This window comes from Mustela nigripes, chromosome 18, assembly GCF_022355385.1.
Source record: "Mustela nigripes isolate SB6536 chromosome 18, MUSNIG.SB6536, whole genome shotgun sequence".
In the NCBI taxonomy this organism is placed as follows: Eukaryota; Metazoa; Chordata; class Mammalia; order Carnivora; family Mustelidae; genus Mustela; species Mustela nigripes.
Genome location: NC_081574.1, coordinates 25,423,006 through 25,444,629, shown reverse-complemented (window position 1 = coordinate 25,444,629; position 21,624 = coordinate 25,423,006). Strand labels below are relative to the sequence as shown.

Here is a 21,624-nt window from a genome sequence, read left to right as displayed (position 1 = left end):
CTCATAGATAAGTACACTCCAAGTCATCTAAATGAGTTGATTTGGGCTCTGTGCTAGATAGCCTGCCAATATGGTTGCCAACAATTCTTCCCAACTAACCCTTCAAGCACAGACCACTCCTCATGTCAAGAGCAGATCTAGGGCACCTGGGTGGCTCAGTTGGTTAAGCAACTGCCTTCGGTTCAGGTCATGATCCTGGAGTCCCGGGATAGAGTCTCACATCAGGCTCCCAGCTCCACGGGGACTCTGCTTCTCCCTCTGACCTTTTCCCCTCTCACTCTTTCTCTCATGTGCACTCGCTCTCAAATAAATAAATAAATAAATAAATAAAATCTTTGGGGAAAAAAAAAATTAGATTCTATTTCCTCTCCATTCGAAGATGAGCTGTATTATGACTTGTTCTAACAATAGAATTTGGTGGAGGACCCATTCTAGGACTTCTGAGCCCAGGCTTTTTGGAAGAAGTTTCTAATTATAAAGCAGCTAAGGCTAAACTATTGAATGAAGAGAAACCCTAAGAAATGACCACCCATTGGGTGTAGTCTTGCCACTGCTGAGCTTTTAGTTGAACACAGCAGAACAAATACCTTCATCTTTTTTGTTTTTTTTTTTGAAAAGTACTTGTTAGCATTTAATGAACCTCCCCCCAGGAGGCTTCAAGCTACTAGAATGAAGGTGCCACCCTCACACCCTTAATCTTCTTCTCTGCTCTTCTACTGAAGCATTTGGCCTTCATGATGGCAGGCTGTTTTGGGAGTTTTCTCTTTCCCAAAACTTTATAGTAGCTAGATCGCACCACATCAATGGTAGAAGGAGCTCCAGTCTTGTTTTTGGTGGCATTTACCCATGTCTGCTCACTGATTAAGGTCCTCAGTTTATCAAAGTTGACAGTTGGGCAGAAGCTCTGGTTCCTCTTTAAGTGGTCATGTCTCATACTTTTACAAAGTAACCTGGGGGATATTTATCTAAGTTGATCCTATGGTGATATATTCCACCACCAGCATTACCCCGGCTTCCTGGGTGCTTCTGGTGCTTTACAATGTGACTGTGGCCGTGGCTCATGTGGCCCCAAAGTTTTCGGGTCTTCCTCAGTCTGGATGGCAAGTCAGCAGCCCAGAATACCTTCATCTGATGCACTGCGATGAAGAAAAGTTTCCCAGCTAAACTCAGTCTGCCCTCAAGATTATAGATAAAATAATAAATTGTTGTTGTTTTAGGTCACTGAGTTGGTGTTTTTTAATTATTCAGCAAATGAAAACTCACTTTTTTCAAAGTAAGCAATGAATAATTGACCATTCAACCATCATATTTGAATATCTAACACTAAGCCACATGAAGTTTTTTTCAGAGGGAGGCATTTTTTTTGGTTAATATTTTATTATGATATAATCACAAACTCACGGAAAAGTTATAACAAGAATAGGATGAGGGATTCCCATATGCCCTTTACATTTTTATCATCTTTGCTCTATGATTCTGTATCTCTTTATCTGTCTCTGTGTCTCCTTCTCTGTCATTCTTCCTTAGATTTGAAAATAAGCTAGAAACATCCTATCCCTTAATTCCTGAACATTTCAGTGAGTATTTCTTAGAACAAGGATATTTACTTACATGAACACAACACAGTTGTCAAATTTAACTTTGATAAAACTATTATCTGATAGGTAATCTCTGTTTCAAATTCTGTCCATTTCCCCAGTAATATCCTTTATGGCTACTACCTCCCCTGTCCCCTGGGTTGAGGATCCAATCCAGGTTCACATATTTATTACATGACAATTGTCATAATCTTTTCCTTTCCTTCAATATAGAAGAGTTTCTTAGCCTTTCTTTGTGTTTCTTGACCTTGACATTTTTGAAGAGTACAGGCCAGTTATTTTGTAGAATGTCTCCCAAATTGGGTTTGTCTGTTGTTTCCTTATGATTAGACTCAGGTTGTGCATTTTTGGCCGAAATATAACCATAGTGATTTGGGGGCCTTCACTGTGCATTATACCAAAAGGCACATGACATTGATTTGTTCCAAGGCCAGGTTATCTTTGAGCACTTTGTTAAGGTTGTGTCTGTTATGTTTCTCTATTGGAAAGTTACTGTCTTTCTTTTGTCTTTCGTAAGTAATTTGTGGGGAAAAACCTGGAGACTATGCACATATCCTGTTCTTATCAAACATTCACTCAGTGGTTTTAGCACAAACTCATAAGAAAAGGAATATTTTGAACAAATATATAATAATAAATTAACTATTAAGAAACTTCTTGAAGCAGAATGTTAATTGTATTTTAACTATAAACAAATCGGAAATGTATGGCTTCAATTTTCTATAAAATATGTTTACTTAAAACTCAGTGGAGATGTGCTTCACAGAGTGCATTCTAAGGCTTTATTGAATGAAATATATTTTCAAAAAACAGACTGATCTATTCAGAAGTTTAAAAATCAGAGCTGCTCAACCCTACTAAAAATTTTGAACTATCTTCAAAATTTACTTACCAACCAAAAAAAAAAAAAGAGAGAGAGAGAAAGAAAGAAATGTTAGTATATATAATACACATCGTTTAACTGATTCTATGACAAAATTAAAAAACTGTTATACTGTAACTGGAAAAAAATGCAGATTTTGTATTTCATTAACATTTATTGAAAGTCTATTACCTGCTAAGCATTATGATACACACTCCCATTCATACTAAGTATCTTATTTTATTATCACAATTCTATAGAGTAGCTGCATTGTCTTTTTTTCACATAAGAGAAACTTTGAGAGGTTTATTGACTTAGCAAATCATGACTATCCTGTGCCAAGATGGTTAAGCCTTGGAAAAACAATATGGAAAAAGGCAGAAATGGCTCTCTTATAATCTAGGCAAGACAGACAAGTAAACAGCCAATCAAAACATTCTGTGCCTAATGTTTAACAAATGGGAGGATTGAGATCTGTGCAGTATACTAAGAGAGGCCCATAATGCAGACTCTAGTGTTGTGACAGACTGTGGACAGAACTGATATTTAGGCAGAGAAATGAAAGGTGAGCAGGAGCTATGTGGGTTGGTAGTAGTGGAGAGAGGGCCCAAATATCCCAGGAACATTTTCCAAAGGTCCCCTGGCTATGCAGACATTTTCATTACAATGGGAACAGGGAAAGTCAGGGCAGATGACAAAACAATGCTGCAAGGGAGGTAAACAAGCTAAAGGCTGAGTGAAATAAGAGCTCCTTGAAGACTGCACTCTCAACTCACCACTTGATTAACATCACTCAGGTATCACTCCTATCACTTTGAGAAGCTTTTGACATAGTTTACATTGATTTTAGTTTGTTCATTTCGGAATCAAAGGATGGGAGTTTCTGCTGCATCTGGGATGTTCTGAATCATTAAAATGCTGAAACCACTTTTAAGAGTTTATTCTGGTCCTGACCAGAAGTCACTAACCTAGCTGAAACATCAAATACCACGGTGATTTGGCTGAAAATAAATAATAGATTATGTTAATACAGACAAGGATTAAATAATTAGAAAAACTTCTCAGTTCTACAGCATATTGAATGGTTTATTTGTGAATCAAAATGAAGCAAATAAATTGCTTTAAATGATTACTCTTTTAGGTGTTCTTAATACTCCCATAAATTATAAATTAGGATAAGCAAGAAAAGACCTCTATATTACAGAGTTAAATTATTTTATAATTCTGACAGAGAACTGAACTTCTTTTTTTTGTTTTTTTTTTTAAGATTTATGTATTTGAGAGAGCACATGCAGGAGGGGGAAGAACAAAGGGCAAGGAAGAAAAGCAGATACTCCGTTGGGTCTGGTTGGGGGATGGGGGAGGGCAGGGGAAGGACTCCTGGAGGAACTCCTAAGGGAGCCTGAGCACAGGTCTTGTTCTTTAGAACAAACATTCTTTAGAACAAGACCTGAGCCGAAATTGGCAATGGAAGGCCCAAAGGACAGAGCCACCCAGGGGCCTTTCTAACATAATATTGGTCATATTTGTTAACCGCTTACTATGCATAGTCACTGAATTCTGAATTTTTTACATCTTTACATATATTAAGTCAAATATCAAAAATTGCCCCAAACTGCCCTTATAGAACTGATAAATCATATTTGTATTGTCTTATTTCTTAAAAACCATTGTGTATACTGAACCACAACTGGCCTCAAAGGGTTCTGGAAGAGGGATTGCTGGACCTATATATTTAATATGCCAATTAATAATTAATTGCATAATTGCAATTATTAATTGCATTAATAATTAAATTAGTATGCCCATTAAAATCAATGTTTGAATTAAAATGAATATTTTAATGAATATTTGAATCCAGATATCAGTATAAAGCAATTGCAGAATATCAAATAAGATTAAATTATCACAAGTTTTAGAAAGAATTATGTTGTTCCTATCCGACTTTAAAATCCAGGTGGTTGTTCTCTTACGCAGCACCTATGGATTATGGCCTAGAACTTAGTGTAGCTTGAATACGAAACACTGAATGGAACCTATCACTGTCAAGCACATGACTGGAGATCCAGTTTGAATCTTTTGTCTTCAGTTTAGTAAGTTATATAGCAATAAGGAAATTACCAAGTATCCCATACCCTAATTTTCATTTCTGTAATATTATGATAATTTATGACTCTGGGTTACTCTGAGAATTGAATAATAAGATAATGTGGGTCTTTACATCTAACCTCTTAGTAAACACGTAGTAGATGGTAACTATTATTAAGCCTAATAATTATACACAGGGATAATATTTTTCTATCAAAGCTGACAAGGTTTTGATTAGGTAAATGTCTTCATAAATGTTAAATATGCTGAAATACGTAAGAAGCATACCTAACATGAAAAATTTCTCATATTGCTAAAGCACTTAGTGATAAACCAGGTAACAATTCCTGCAATTGTGGAGTTTAGCTTCTGGAAGGCCAAGCTGGAGAATGACTTAAACAAGCAAACTGAGGGGCACCTGGGTTGCTCAGTGGGTTAGGCATCTGCCTTAGGCTCAGGTCATAATCTTAGCATCTTGGGATAGAGCCCCGCATCAGGTTCTCTGCTCATCGGGGAGTCTGTTCCCTGTCACTCTCCCTCTGTGCTCTCTTTCTCTCTCAAATAGAATCTAAAAAAAAACCCCCACAAATTATAAACAAGCAAATTGAAATAAACATTAGAAGATGATATATGCTATGGGGGGAATCGGGAAATAACAGAACTGATTTTAAACAGATCATGGGGAACTGAGAAGGCTTGAGTTACAAAGATAAAAAGGTGTAAATATAGGCTGAATTAAGATTGTGATATTTGATCTGAGACTTGAAGTAGGTAAGGGCCAGGTAGATATCTGCAAAAAGAGTATTTCCGGTGAGGAATTTCTAGGGCAAAGGCCCTAAGCAAGAGCTGTGTGCTAGGATGGATAAAGCCCTAGGCTTGCTTAAACCTCTGAGATAGCAAGGGGCTACATGGTGGGGTGGGGAGACCAAACAGACGGACACAGAGATAGGAGATTGGAGGAGGGTAAGAACCACGTAGGATTTTATAAGCACTCAGATGGTTTCTCCAAGTGTTATGGACTTCCACTTAAAATATTCTGGCCCTGCAGCAATGTGCATAAGAGCCAAACTATGGTAAGAACCTAGATGTCCATCAACAGATGAATGGATAAAGAAGATACATACATATATACATACATACACACACACACAATGGAATACTATGCAGCCACCAAAACCCCCCAAATCCTGCCATTTCAACAATGTGGATGGAACTAGAGGGTATTATGCTAAGCGAAGTAAGTCAATCAGAGAAAGACAATTATCATATGATCTCTCTGATATGAGGAATTTGAGAGGCGCAGGGTGGGTGGTCATGGAGGGCAGGGAGGGAAAAAATGAAACAAGATGGGAACCAGGAGGGAGACAAACCATAAGAAACTCCTAATCCCAGGAAACAAACTGAAGGTTGCTGGGGGGTGGGAGGGAGGGATAGGGTAGCTGGGTGATGGACACTAGGGAGGGTCTGCGCTATGGTGAGTGTTGTGAGTTGTGTAAGACTGATGATTCACAGACCCCTACCCCTGAAGCAAATAATACATTATATGTTAATATAAACAAACAAACAAACAATATTCTGGCCCAGAGTCCAGCAAACTCTCCCTGTGAAACTCCAGATTGTAAATGTCTTAAACATTATAGTCCAAATGATCTCCTTTGCAACTACTCAACTTAGTCCCTATGGCATGAAAGTCATAGGCAATATGGAAATAGATGAGCATGATTCAGTTTCAATAGACTTTATTTAGGGGGAAAAAAAATTAGGCCACATTTTGCCTACTGGCCATGGTTTGCCAACCTCTGTTTTGGCCTAAATTATGGACACATTGTTTTTGCCCCTGTTTTTTTGTTTTGTTTTGTTTTTTTCCCAAGAAGTTTATAGTTTTATTTTTACATGTAGATCTAGGACCCACTTTGAGGTCATTTGTGTGTTATGAGCTAAGAACTTAGTTATTTTTTTTCTTTTTCATCTATGGATATCTAATTGCTCAGCACTTTTTGTTGAATAGATTAGCTTTTCCTTTTACCCTGGCACTTCTGTCTACAATCAATGGAATGTGTGTATGTGCTATTTCTGGAGTCTATTATACTCCATTCATTTCTGGGTTATTCTTACACAAACACAACACTATTTTGATTACTCTAGCTTTACGGTAAATCTTGACTTCAGGTAATCTAAGACTTTTAACTTTGTTCTCACTCAAAATTATTTTTGTTATTCTATGCCCTTTGCACTTGCATGAATATTTTAGGACCAGCTTTTCAATGTCTACCAAAGAACCTATTGGGGTACAGATCCAGATTTCAATGAAACCCATAGATCAATATGGGGAATATTTACCTCTTAACAAAGATTTCTTTGATAAGGTGCCAAAGGTACATTTAAAAAATTGAAAACTGCACTTCACCAAAATTCAAAATATAAAAAGACAAGCCACAGAGTAGGAGAAAATATATGCAAAAGATATATCTGATTTAAAAACCTTGTATCTAAAGTGCATAAATTATATAATAACTCAAAAGTAAAATAACAATCAAGCTAATTAAAAAACAGCCAAAAGATATGAATAGGAAATTCATCATAAATATATATGATGGCAAATAAATGCATAAAAAGAAACACAACACTGTAATTTATTGGGAAAATGCAAATTAAAATCATAATGAGATTAACGACACACATCTACTACAAGACTGAATTTAAAAAGACTGACACTATCAAACATTATAAAAAGGCTATGAAGCAACTGGAACTCTCAAACATTGTTAATGGGAATTCAAAATGATGCAACCACTTTGGAAATTAGGCAGTTTTCTTAAAAACTATACAATGTACTTATGGCAAACTCCTAGGTACTTAACCAACTGAAATGAAAAATATGTCCACAGAAAGACTTGCACTGCAATTTTCATAGCACCTTTATTCAAAATTGACAAAAACTAAAAACAACCCACATGTCCATCAACTGGTGAGTGGATGAAACAGAGTGTGGTATCTTTATGCAATGGAATATTTCTGTAAAATCAGAAGAAACTGAGTGAGACATCCAACAACATAAGCAGATTTTAAAAGCATCTGCGAAGTGAAATAAGCCATATGCAAAAGGATATATATTGTATGATGCCATATAAACAAAATGAATTCTAGAAAAGGCAAATCTATGGTGATAGATCAGATCAGTGATTGCCAGACACTTGTCAGCAGATGGTAGGGAATGTGATAGAAGGACTAACTGAAAGGGATATGAGGAAGGTTTGGGGATTGAATTTTTTCCGTTTTGTGATTCTTGTTGTTCTGTGACTTTTCGTGCTTGTCAAAACTTAAAGAATCACAATAATCAAGCAAACTGATGAAAGCTGGACCCGTGTGGTAGTGGAGGAAGTTGGTAGAGAGAAGTGATCATATTTTTTATTTACTTTGAAAACAGAGTCACAGGATTTCCTAACAGCTTGGATGTGAAATATGAGAAAAAGAAAGAAGAGGGTAAATGAACCTCCAATGACATAAGATATTCTCTCTCAACCATTGTCAAAGACTATATACTACACGCTCACTGGGAAAACCCACTTGGGAGCAGTACAATACAATAGTAAAGAGGCTAGACTGGGAGATACTGCTGTGGCTTGTAGAGGGCCCTGCAAACCTCTTAACCTTTCTCAGCCTTTTTCTCATTTTGTAAAATGGGGTTAATCCAGTGTCTATCACGTGGGCCTATTTAAAGTATAAAATGAGTTAACACATACAACATGTTTACAATGGGGCTGACACACAATAAGCCCTCAATGAGCGTCAACTCTTCCTTCTCAAAATCAGATTCAAGAAACAGACTTAAAGGAGCACTCAATTTTTTCCCCCTAAAAGGGATATTTAGTCAGCTTAAAGCTCTTTGCTTGGGGAAACAGCTCTCTGTGCTTGACCAACTAGCCTGTCTTCCCATCTTGAACGTCAGTCTGCAAGCTAATTGCTCCTGACCCAGGTCTAGCCTACCTTCAGTAACTGCTGAGCCTTGGCACCAACTGGTGCCAGGTAAATTTTGTCTTTCTCTCTCATTTACTATAAATGCCTCCAGTTACCATAAGCAAGTCAGAGCATTTTTTTAGAACAGTTTTAGATTTATAGAAAAATTGAGAAATAGAAGAAATACCCAAATACTTTAGACAGCCCTTATGATTAATCTCTTACATTGGTATGGCACACTTGTAACAATTTTTGAACTAATATTCATACATAATTTACTCAGACTTCTTAATTTTAACCTAATGTCCTTTCCTTGGTTCTTGGAACCTACACAGTATACCACATTACAATTAGTCCTTAGGTTCCCCTTTGGTGTCTCCCTAGGTTCCTCTTAGCTGTGACAAGTTTCTGAGACTTCCCTTGTTTTTTATGACTTTCGACTTCGACAGTTTTTCAGAGTACTGGTCTTATATTTTGTAGCATGCTCTTCTATCAGGATCTTTCTGCTGTTTTTCAAGATTAGGTTGGGTTAATATGTTTTGGAAAGGAAGACCACTGAGGTTAAGTGCCATTGTCATTACTTCATTACCTTCTACTATTGCAGTTGATGTTGGCCTTGATCACTTAGCTGAGGTGGTGTTTCATAGGTTTCTTCACTGAAAAGTTAGCTTTTTCATGCTGTAGTCTTTGGAGGGAAGTCAGCATATGCAGCCTATACTTAAGTTGTGCTCCCTTCTCCATCCATGGTATGCGTGTGTTTGTTTGTTTTTTAAGATTTTATTTATTTATTTGAGAGAGAGGGAGAGCACAAAAGGACAAGGGTGCAGGAGAGGGAGAAGCAGGCTTTCTGCTGAGCAGGGAGCCCAATGCAAGACTTGATCCCAGGACCCTGGGATCATGACCTGAGTCGAAGGCAGTTGCTTAACCAAACAAGCCACCCAGGGGTCCCCATCCATGGCATTTTTAAAAGTGAAAGTTTCAGGCATTTGAAAGCAACTAAGCATTCTGCTATTTTACCTACTTTTATTTCATGGGTTCCCCCTGAAGTTAGATGATGCTATAAATTCAGAGTCCCAGCCCCAAAATTCAAATTCAGTACCTTGAGGGTGGAGCCTAGGATTTAACAAATGCCCCTAGGATGATTCAGAGGCACTTACTCCAGCAGTCCACTTTAAAAAGCTCTACTCTAATCACTTACTAATGATAATTATTCTGAACTAAAGACCTTTTTACTGACTCCAGAGCTATTTTTCCCTTGGTTAAAGGTTTTTGTCATTAGTTTCCTGTCGGAGTTGGGGGAATACCTCTCTGCCCTTGTCTGCCTGCTTAACATTCAAAATACTTGAACTAATTTAGCAACCACATAATTATTATTCATTGCCCCATGAGGAAATTCAAATGCAGTGTACAGTTCTGTGTCTCTTACTCCTTCCTACCAAAAAAAGTCCCAAATACATACAAATTAGTGTATAAATTATTGAAAATGCACTTAAAATTAATCCCACAACTCCTAAAAATAGCGAAGTCAAGGCAATTGTTAAGAGCTCTTCTAAAGATGGGATTATGGACATTGGGGAGGGTATGTGCCATGGTGAGTGCTGTGAAGTGTATAAACCTGGCGATTCACAGATGTGTCCCCCTGGGGATAAAAATATATTATATGTTTATAAAAAATTTAAAAATTTAATTTAAAAAATCATTTATTAAAAAAAAAAGAATTATTCTAAAGTGGGGCACCTGGGTGGCTCAGTGGGTTAAGCCTCTGCCTTCAGCTCAGGTCATGATCCCAGGGTCCTGGGATCAAGCCCTGCATAGGGCTCTTTGTTCAGCAGGTAGACTGCTTCCCCCTCTCTCTCTACCTGTCTCTCTGACTGCTTGTGATCTCTCTGTCAAATAAATAAAATCTTTAAAAAAATTAAAAATTAAAATTAAAAAAAAAATTCTTCTAAAGATTTGGAAGGAAGGAAGGGAGGAAGGAAATAATAGAAGATATTCAATGAGGACAGTAGTTTCTTTTGAGGAGAATAATATAGAATCTGATGCTGAGAATTCAATGAACCAACATCCTGACTGGCCTTTATCTCTAATTAGTTGTGTGACCCTAGGCAATGTACTTAATTTTTTTACTTCAATTTCTCATCTGTGAAGAACAAACAATAAGCAACTGTCTTACTATATTGAGTTTGAGTTTAAGATAAAATGGGATACTGTATGAGGATCTGAGGATTAAAGATCTCAATGCACAGATATGAAGTTTCTTTGTAAAGCAGAATTTGCCAATGTACTTACGGGATCAAATAATTCAACTTTCAATGTTTCGAATCATAATTATTGCATGTCCATATCTAGAGTAAGGAAACAAAGTACCTCTGATCCTCCAGTACATAAAGGAACAGGCCAAGATACATACTATGCAAAACTATTCACACCTAAAACCTAAAATAATTTCCAGAGACTCTAGAATATTCATATTAAGTTATACTTTAGTTGTTTAAAGTAATTATATTTGCATTAAAAAATTAAACAATATGACATTTCTAAAACTTTAATACTGGTCTTTCAAAATGGAGGCCCAATAGCCATTTCATTAGAGAAGCTATAAGTTATAAAGGCTTTGGTCCCTGAACTATGATTGTAAATTCTGGCTCTGCCACTTTGGCAAGTTTCTTCAGCAAGTTTCTCAACTTGGGTTATCTTGGGAAAGTTTCTTAACTATTCAGTTTTCATATCAGTAAAATAAGGATAATAACAGTACCTACATGGCAGATTATTGGTGAGTGATTAGAGTCAACATGTGTAAAATTCTTTAAAACACTAGTACATGTGATACTATTATTATTATTTACTATTAGCCATTTTAGAGGATTAAAATCTATGGAAGCCAATGAAATTAATTTTAAAATAAAAAAAAGAAATACTGGCAGTCAAAGTTTGCAACTACTTTATGTAACAACTGAAAATTATTTGGATTTAGTCAAAATTGTAAATTTAAAGTAAAACACCAATATCTATTTCCTCAAGTTAAGTACCAGATATAAAATGGATACAAAAATAATTAACTGGATGACCAAACGATAGTTGGTGACCCAATTTCTTCTGTTTATTAACTAATAAAAAAAAGTCTGAACTATTAAATTGGAAAGACTTTCCTGTCACGAAAATTTGAGTTAGACAACTAGCTACACAATTCTACATTTTCTGTTAAATGAGACAGGAGGCCTTACTCTCAATCATGATATACTATCCTATTGACTAATATTTAAAACTGCAAATCAGTTATCAAAATCCACATTTTAAAGATTAAGTTCAACTTCTGACTCCATCACAAAGATTCTTTGACTACCCTGTGGAGAAGTGAGTTCTTCCTTTCCATGTGCAGATGCAGATGGGTACTGTAATTTGGTGATTATTAATATCACTAGCATAGTTTCATACAGCACCTACAACAAAGGAATTTCTCTTATACTTATTTTTGTACACCCTCACTCCACCAAGCATAGAGTATAAAGGTATCTGTCCATGGCCATGCAAATGGATGCCAACATTGGACTACAACTCAGATCTTCTGACACTGTTTCAAATGTGCTTTTCCTCACACTTTTCACTTTATATATGCCCCATCTAGTCTGAAATTCCAGGACTTGAAAATTCAACAAGAAAAAAATTAGCTGAATAATAATTAGAAAAAAAAGACACTTTTTCAATTGATCAGTTTTTTATACATGACTACATAGTCATAATATACATGAGGTAGTAATACTCTCCATTTTCGATAATGAAATAACATTCCACAATGTAAGTCCTAACTTAGGATTCATTAAAAATGGAAGTATTTGGTTCTGCTATGGCCAATATATTACTTTTTTCATATGTGTTTGCTATTAAATTTGCTATTAAATATAGGCAGGTAAATATGTAATTATGGCAAGGTAGCAGGATATAAGGTTGATATGCAAAAGCCAATTTCCTTCCCATATAGCAGGAATGAACAAGTAGAATGTGAAAAATGCAATACCATTTATACTAGTACCTAAAAGAATGAAATCCTTAGGTATAAATCTAACAAAATATGTCCAAGATCTATATGAGGAAAACTATAAAATTCTGATTCATAAAACAGAAAAGAACTAAATAAATGGAAAGATAAACCATGTGCATGAGAAGGAAGACTCACTGTCAAGATGCTAGTTTTTCACAACATGATCTATAGATTCAATGAAGTATCTGTCAAATTCCCAGCAAATTATTTCACAGATACTGGCAAACTGATTCTAAAACTTATATGGAGAGGCAAAAGACCCGACTAACCAACACAATATTGAATGAGAACAAAGTTGAAGACTGCCACTACCCAATTTCAATACTTAATATAAAGCTAGAATAATTAAGACAGTGTATTATTTATGAAAAAATAGACAAAAAGGTCAATGGGACAGAATAAAAAGTCCAGAAATTGAGCCTCAGATAGTCAACTTATCTTTGACAAAAGAGTAAAAGCAATATAATGGAACAAATATAGTCTTTTCAACAAATGGCCCTGGAACTGCTGGATATCTACACATTAAAAAAAGAAAAAAATCTAGACACAAACCCTACATGCTTCATAAAAAATAATTCAAAATAGGTTACAGACCAAAATATAAAAGGCAAAGGTATAAACTAAGTATAATATCCTGGAATGTAAGGCAGGAGAAAACCTAGATGACCTTGGGTATGGCAATGACTTTTAGGTCCAACATCAGGGGAAAATCTATGAAGTTCATTAAAATTAAAAACTTCTGCTCTAAAAGAGACAATGCTAAGAGAATGAGAAGACTGGGAGAAAACATTTGCAAAGATATGTCTAATAATGGACTATTATGCAAAATATACAAAGACTCAACAATAATCCAATTAAATAATATACCAAAGACCTTAAGAGACTCTTCACCAAAGAAGGTGTACAGATGGCAAATAAGCATATATTAAAATTTTCTATCTCACAGGTCATCAGAGAAATGAACATTAAAACAAGGTACCACTATACCCACATTAGAACAGCCAAAATCTACAACACTGACAACACCAAATATTGACAAAGATGTGGAGCAACAAAAACTCTAATTTATTGCTGGTTCACTGCAAAATGGTACAGTCACTTTGGAAGACAGTTTGGTAGTTTCTTACAAAACTAAATATATTCTTACTATACAATCTAGCAATTGTGCTCCAAAGGAATTGAAAACTCGTGCCCACACAAAAACTTACACATAGATATTTATAGCAACTTTGTTCACAATTTCCCAAACTTGGATGCAACAAGATGTGCTTCAGCAAATGGATGGATAAATAACTGGGGTATGTCCAGACAGTGGAATATTACTCAGTGCTAAAAAGAAATGAGCAACCAAGCCATGAAACTTTTAAGTACATATTGCTAAGTGAAAGAAGCCAATCTGAAAAGGCTATATACTTTTATAATCTAACCAAATGACATTTCGGAAAAGAGACAACTATGAAGAAGAGTAAGATGATTAGTGGCTGCTGGAGGTTGAGGAGGGAGAGATGAATAGGTACAGCACAGAAGATTTTAGGGAAATGAAAATACTCTGCATGATATCATAATGATGGAATAATGTCATTATACATCTAGCCAAACCTACAGAATATACGACATCAAGAGTGAACCATAATTTAAACTATGAACTTTGACTGATTATGATTTATCAACATAGATTCACCAGTTGTAATAAATGTACCACTCTGCTGGAAGATGTTGATAATAGGGAAGGCTGTGCATAAATGGGGGCAAGAGTTATATGGGAAATCTCACCTCCCCCTCAATTTTGCTATGAACCATCAACTGTTGTAAAAAGTAAAATATTAATTTTTAAAATGTTACACAGAAGAATAAAAATTTTAGGCCTTCTGTATGTATATGTGTGTGTATACCCATACATATATAGGTGTGTGTGTATGTATATATTTGTAAGGGAGAATATATTTTTGAATTCAAGGATTTTGTTGAGTTCCTGATTTTGAGATCCATTCAGGGCAAATACATTTTCTGGGTCTTAAAGATTCTTCCCTTTATCTTTAAAATATCATTTATGCATTGACTTATTTGTGCTCTAAAGTACCTGTCTAGCTAATAACAGGTGCTTACTGCTAACTCCCACAGCTGTCTTTATTTAAGTATATAAAGTTTATTTTTGGTACAGTTACTTTAAAATATTTTACCAATGCTTAACTTTAATTTCAAGTGGATTGTGATATAAAAAAATCTTGGTTAATTTTTTTTTAAAGATTTTTATTTATTTATTTGACAGAGAGAGAGGACACGTAGGCAGAGAGGCAGGCAAAGAGAGAGGAGGAAGCAGGCTCCCTGCTGAGCAGAGAGCCTGATGTGGGGCCCCATCCCAGGACCCTGGGATCATGACCTGAGCCGAAGGCAGAGTAACCCACTGAGCCACCCAGGCGCCCCATTTTTTTTGTTCAATAGGTAATATATTTGAAAAGAAAAATAATCCTGTTTTTAATTTAAGTGATCTTTTCCAAATAGTCAATCTTTTTTTTTTTGATTATCCATTTATTTTGTTTTTATTTATTGAACCTCTAAAATTTAGAGGAAATGGATGGAACATTTAGAATTTCATATCATGCACTTAACACTTTCAAGTGACATATGTACTTTAGGTCAAGCTCCTTTTTTATACTAGCACTGAATAAAGGAACAGAAAAGGATTTGTTTTGTTTCAGTTTCTTTCTTTAAAGAGTTTATCTATTTATTTGACAGAGAGAAAGCGAGATCAAAAGTACGCTCCCTGCTGAGCAGAGAGCCTGATTTGGGGCTCGATCCAGGGACCCTGAGATCATGACCTGAGCCAAAAGCAGCGTCTTAACCCACTAAGCCACCCAGGAATGCAAGATTTGTTTTATCATGAAAAGCAAACAAAATGTCATATACACTGATTTGTGTTTACTGTTCTAATTTCAGTGCTGTTTCCCTGCAAATATGAATATTACTTAGGCTTTGTTTGACAAAGCTTTGCTCCATGATAAAGCCAAAGGCAAAGCCAAGCCTCTTTCATGAGGTAAAGATAAGTACAAGTTTATACTATGTGGGTGTTTAAGGCAGTTTTTTTTTCATCTTTTTTCTTTATTTGTTTATTTTTTTTTTTTATTTTTATGATAAAGCCAAGGGCAAAGCCAAGCCTCATTCATGAGGTAAAGAAAAATAAGTACAAGTTTGTACTATGTGGGTGTTTAAGGCAGTTTTTTTTTCATCTTTTTTATTTAAAAAAATTTTTTTCTATAAACATATATTTTTATCGCCAGGGGTACAGGTCTGTGAATCGCCAGGTTTACACACTTCACAGCACTCACCACAGCACACACCCACCCCAGTGTCCATAACCCCACTACCCTCTCCCGATCCCCCTCCTCCCGGCAACCCTCAGTTTGTTCTGTGAGATTAAGAGTCTCTTATGGTTTGTCTCCCTCTCAATCCCATCTTGTTTCATTTATTCTTTTCCTACCCCCGAAACCCCCCATGTTGCATCTCCACTTCCTCATATCAGGGAGATCATATGATAGTTCTCTTTCTCTGATTGACTTATTTCGCTAAGCATAATACCCTCTAGTTCCATCCACATCACCACAAATGGCAAAATTTCATTTCTTTTGATGGCTGCATAGTACTCCATTGTATACATACATACATCTCCTTTATACATTCATCTGTTGATGGATATCTAGGTTCTTTCCATAGTTTGGCTATTGTAGACATTACTGCTGTAAACATATGGGTGCACGTGTCCCTTCGGATCACTACATTTGTATCTTTAGGGTAAATACCCAGTAGTGCAATTGCCGGATCATACGGTAGCTCTATTTTCAACTTTTTGAGGAAACTCCATGCTGTTTTATAAAGTGGTTGCACCAGCTTGCATTCCCACCAACAGTGTAGGAGGGTTCCCCTTTCTCCACATCCTTCCAGCATCTGGCATTTCCTGACTTGTTAATTTTAGCCATTCTGACTGGTGTGAGATGGTATCTCATTGTGGTTTCAATTTGTATTTCCCTGATGCTGAGAGATGTGGAGCATTTTTGCATGTGTCTTTTAGCCATCTGGATGTCTTCTTTAAAGAAATGTCTGTTCATGTCCTCTGCCCTTTTCTTGATTGGATTATTTGTTCTTTGGGTGTTGAGTTTGCTAAGTTCTTTATAGATTTTGGACACCAGCCCTTTATCTGATATGTCATTTGCAAGTATCTTCTCCCATTCTGTCAGTTGTCTTTTGATTTTGTTAACTGTTTCCTTTGCTGTGCAAAAGCTTTTGATCTTGATGAAATCCCAATAGTTCATTTTTGTCCTTGCTTCCCTTGCCTTTGGCGATGTTCCTAGGAAGAAGTTGCTGCGGCTGAGGTTGAAGAGGTTGCTGCCTGTGTTCTCCTCAAGGATTATGATGGATTCCTTTCTCACACTGAGGTCCTTCATCCATTTTGAGTCTATTTTCGTGTGTGGTGTAAGGAAATGGTCCAGTTTCATTTTTCTGCATGTGGCTGTCCAATTTTCCCAACACCATTTATTGAAGAGGCTTTTTTCCATTGGACATTCTTTCCTGCTTTGTCGAAGATTAGTTGACCATAGAGTTGAGGGTCTATTTCTGGGCTCTCTATTCTGTTCCATTGTTTTTGTGCCAGTACCATGCTGTCTTGATGATGACAGCTTTGTAATAGAACTTGAAGTCCGGAATTGTGATGCCACCAACTTTGGCTTTCTTTTTCAATATTCCTTTGGTGATTCGAAGTCTTTTCTGGTTCCATATAAATTTTAGGATTATTTGTTCAATTTCTTTGAAAAAAATGGGTGGGGTTTTGACAGGGATGTTTAAGGCAGTTTTAAGAAAAATAGCCAGGGGCACCTCGGTATCTCAGTCAGTTAGGCCACTGACTCTTGACTTCCTCTCAGAGATCTCCTTGATCTCAGGATTGTGAGATCAAGCCCCAGGTCAGGCTCATATACTTGGTGTTGTACCCACTTAAGATTCTCTCTCTCCCTCTCCCACTGTTCCTCCTTCCTTTCCTCTCTAAAATCAAAAAAAGAAAAAAGAAAAAATTCAATGTGTTGAAGAAACAAAATGGTCTTGAACTACTACTTTTCACTCCCTAATAAATTAGTTCAAAAATTTCACATTGGTCTCCCTGTGTTTAAGAAGTATGATCTTCTGTTCAGTTTAAAACTTACATATACAGAAAAATGCACCACCATTTGCTAAACATTGATGTGTGATATCATTACTTTTGATGTTGAAGAAGAGCAAATGATGTAAATATGTATTTTTGCCCTAGCCTTGTACTTTCTATAATTGATAAAACCTTACTGATGTTTCCAAATGACTTTTAGTATTTTCTTTTCCATTATTAATAAGCCCCCAAACTAACTTCAGGTACTTGAAAACCTATTTAAACTTTTGTTATGGACTGAGACTTTTTATCCCCCCACCCTCAGAAATTCACATGTTGAGCCCTAACCTCCAGTGAGGCAGTATTTGGAGATGGACCTCTAAGGAAATAAGGGTAAATGAGGTTGTAAGGGTTGGAGTTTCAACCTGATGGAATTAATGTCCCAAAGAGGAGACATCAGAGAACTCTCTCTCTTTTATACATGCCATCAAGTAAAGGCTCTGTGGAGACATACCAAGAAGAAACTATCTGCAAACCAGAGAGCTCTCACCAGAAATAAAATTTGAGGGCACCTTGATCTTGGATTTCCAGTCTCCAAAACTATGAGAAACAAATTTCTGTGGTGTTAGCCATTCTGTGTATAGTATTTTGTAATAGCAGTCCTAGTAGACTAATATAATTTGAAATCTTTGTTTACTCTCTAAAAATTCACATTATCACTCTTATGGGAAACACAAAGTACACACAAATAAACAAAATTATTTGAATAATATTTTATTCTCAAAGGACTGAAGAACTTATATTAGTATAAGACATTCTTTGGTGGGGAAAATATTTGCAACTTCCTGACAGAAAATTTCACACCACAATTTTTATACTCAAGGATATAAAGGAACAATATTCTATGTTATTTTTTACCTTATATGCTATATAAATGGAACTTTTTTATAAAGGCATTTATTTATTTGAGGGAGAGAGAATGACTGGGGGGGAGGGGGAGAGAAAGTGGGGAGAGAGAATCTCTAGCCAATCACACTGAGCATGGAGCCCAGTGCAAGGCTTGATCTCACAACCCCGAGATCAATACCTGAGCCAAAACCAAGAGTTGGATGCCCTTTAAATGAACCTTATAAAAGAATAGTGATCTCTTAAAAAAACATTTTTTTCAAAATTGAGAAAAACTAAAAGATAAAAATTCAAAGAGACTAAGGAGGAATAAAACTAGTAAATCATGAATGTTTAGCTTATTCACTGGATAAATGGTTTTTATCAACGCAGGAATAGACAAAAATGTAAAATTCATGAGAAATTTTTTAAAATATTTTTTTACATATTTTTTTACAAAAAGATAGCATTAAGCCAGTTTGTTTTTTTCCTTTGCTTAGAAGAGATGATGATGTTACCTTAGGTTAGTATCCTTTTCTTTTCTTTTTTTATTTATTAAATAATATTTATAATAACCCTAATGTCAAAGATCAATAAACCAATTGTTAAAAGCTAAAACATGCTTCTCATAAAAATATAAATTGGACATTTATTAAATATTTATTTCATTCAATCATGAGGGAATCAGTAAGATCACTAAGCTAGTTCCAAAAGAAACTTGGTATTTAAGGCATTTAGAAAAAAGAAAAGAAAAGAAATATTAGAATAATGCTGGTAGGCTAGGGCTTTTTGTTTTCATTTACTTAATATCTAACAGAGTAATAAACCATAATCTTTGGGTTATCTTTCTTACTAGACAGAAATCATTTCCATCTTTGTCGGAAATAAAACTATAAAAAAGAAATTAAAAGAAATAAAACTATAAATAACATGACATTTTGCCGAAATTGAACCCTTAATAACAAGTAACAAAAGTAAAAAATGGTATTATCCTCCTGAAAAATTAGCACCAAAACATGATACTAATTTTATGAACCCATATATTGGTCAACTGAAACTCCAGAAAGGCTGTGTCAATCTTTACTTCTACCAGCAGTACGGAAGATGCTTCTCTTAAAAAACATTTAATATTATGTTATTTTTTTCTTTGGAAGAGAAAATTTAAAGTCATGAAGATTTCCAAATGAAGGAAATAAATGAAGGAAACTCAAGACTAGCAATCTATTGGCATCCAGAGTCATGAAAGAGAATACAGCAATAAAATGAATTCCCTTCATTTATGAGTATTCTTCCTATTCTTGCCCTTTCCAAAGCCCCACGAGTAACTCTGCTAATTATCCATTGCCATACCATTCTAGAGTTTGTCCTCTCCTCATAATACTTTGCTCCTTAATTGAATTTCAACCTAGCTCTTAACCCATTACACTTCAACTCATTTAGTAGAAATTTTATAGCCCCTATTTGGTTTAATACATTTGAAACTTTTAAGCCTATAATCTTAAACCAAAGGGGAAAGACAATATCAATATTTGGAGGTTTCACAGAGGTAGGGGTGGACTGAAAGGAGTGTGGGATTGAGGATCAAAAGGCATTCCCCAAATCCTTTAAATTACATCCTATAAACTAGAAGATTATCCTTTCCACATGCATGTGTACTAGCTGAAATTCTTATTTCCTACTCAAGAAATCCAGGACAAAAAGGTTCTGGAAGCATAACTACTCTAATTTGTGAATGATACAGTTTACAATTGGGGTATTTTATTATCAGTAGCAAAGAACCTATCTCACGGGACGCCTGGGTGGCTCAGTTGGTTAAGCAGCTGCCTTCGGCTCAGGTCATGATCCTGGCATCCTGGGATCGAGTTCCACATCGGGCTCCTTGTTCGGCAGGGAGCCTGCTTCTCCCTCTGCCTCTGCCTGCCATTCTGTCTGCCTGTGCTCGCTCTCCACCCCCCTCTCTCTGATAAATAAATAAAATATTAAAAAAAAAAAAAAAGAACCTATCTCACAGTTGTGGATCAAGATAAATCCTGGTGCTGCTATACTGAATTTGAGAACTGCTGATAAAATTATCAGCTCTTAAAACGGCTTTGCTACTTGTGCCAACACTATCTTTAGAAATTTCACTAATCACCATGTCCTAACTCCAGTTGTTAGATATATTTTAGGATAGCATCATTCCAACATCTCTAATAGTCAATGTGTGGTTAAAAAAAAAAAAAATACACAGCTGCCCAACCCTAGAGCCTACCAGCCTGTGGGTAAAATGAAGGTCATCAGCATTTATAGTCATTTTATCAGTTCCTCTTACTCAGCCTGCTTAACCTGCTTTCTAGGACCTAAGCCTGTGTAGATTCTTACCCAACGGATTTTTTGGCAAGTTCCCAATCAAGCAATCGGATAGTTTTGAAAAAATCTGACCCATCTGAATACTAACATTTTTAAGGAGATGATATATTTATTGATAATACCCTGTGCTCTATTATACAATAGTTTGAACAGTATACATGAAGTCCCATCATAACATAATGATTTAATTTAGGGAGGAAGAAATTGTATATGCCTAATCTTTTATAACTGAACAGAAAATCCCTTTGGAGTATTTTCTTTGTACTCAAGAATAACTCAGGAATTCATGTTTTCTGGGGATTGACTGTCTACTTCCCTCCTCATGTGGGCAGCCAGCATTTCCCCAGTTCTTGCATCTTTCCTAAATGCGCGGGAGCTCCGGAAAAATTTAAAACCGTTAAACACTGTGTATGAAAGTGTTCTTGGTGTTCTTGGTTCCCTTACATCTTCCATGTTGGAACCACACTATTTGTTTTTTAAAGGTTTTATTTATTTATTTAACATACAGAGATCAGGCAAAGAGGCACAGGGGTGGGGGAAGTAGGCTCCCTGCTGAGCAGAGAGCCTGATGCGGGGCTCAATCCCAGGACCTGAGATCACGACCTGAGCAGAAAGCAGAGGCTTAACCCGCTGAGCCACCCAGGCACCCCTTATCTAGGATTTATTAAATTAAAATATCTAAAGTTATCTATAATTTATGATAATCTGCAATTTCAAT

At 36.0% G+C, this 21,624-nt stretch overlaps 1 pseudogene; it reads right to left on the bottom strand.

Annotated features, from left to right (window-relative positions):
- Window positions 1–656: 656 nt before the first annotated feature.
- On the bottom strand, window positions 657–1,128 carry LOC132006430 (large ribosomal subunit protein uL15-like; annotated as a pseudogene).
- Between the last annotated feature and the right edge of the window lie 20,496 nt (window positions 1,129–21,624).